Source organism: Tachysurus fulvidraco, chromosome 14 (genome assembly GCF_022655615.1).
Source record: "Tachysurus fulvidraco isolate hzauxx_2018 chromosome 14, HZAU_PFXX_2.0, whole genome shotgun sequence".
In the NCBI taxonomy this organism is placed as follows: Eukaryota; Metazoa; Chordata; class Actinopteri; order Siluriformes; family Bagridae; genus Tachysurus; species Tachysurus fulvidraco.
This window is the reverse complement of record NC_062531.1, coordinates 2,982,202-2,982,613: the sequence shown is the minus strand read 5'-3', so window position 1 is coordinate 2,982,613 and position 412 is coordinate 2,982,202. Positions and strand designations below refer to the sequence as shown.

At 34.2% G+C, this 412-nt stretch overlaps 1 protein-coding gene across 2 annotated transcripts in view; it reads right to left on the bottom strand.

Annotated features, from left to right (window-relative positions):
- Positions 1 to 241: 241 nt before the first annotated feature.
- Positions 242 to 412, bottom strand: part of dohh (deoxyhypusine hydroxylase/monooxygenase) — a 5,787-nt gene continuing 5,616 nt past the window's right edge. For both annotated transcript variants that reach the window (XM_027164929.2, XM_027164930.2), the window contains exon 5: positions 242 to 412. This exon is cut by the window's right edge and continues 669 nt beyond it. The gene's annotated coding sequence lies outside the window, so the exon portion shown is untranslated.

Sequence of the window (412 nt, the reverse complement as noted above, 5' to 3'; positions counted from 1 at the left end):
AACGAGTAACTTTTCAATAGTGGAAAAGAAAAGGTGACATTGTGCCATCTCTATATTAATTGTGTTGTAATTTGCTTTATTTTTCCATAATATATTATGGATTATCGTTCTGACTAATAAAAAATTGAGTTTGATGTTTCAGGTCTTTTTTTTTCTTTCACCAAGACAAATCACGTCACACAAATTTGTTTAGGACACTTCAGGATCGTCTCTGTTCCTTTAGGAGCTTAAAGACAGAAGCAGCAGTTGTTCGAATTTATTTTGATGACAGGAAGCACATCCACAACAAACAAATCCACCAACCAATCAGATTAGATGTACTTTATACCGAGGAATAACGCTTTCCGTTTGATCGCCGTGTGATCAGAATGTTCAGGAAATACGCAAGGACAAGATTATTATTAGTTTTTTG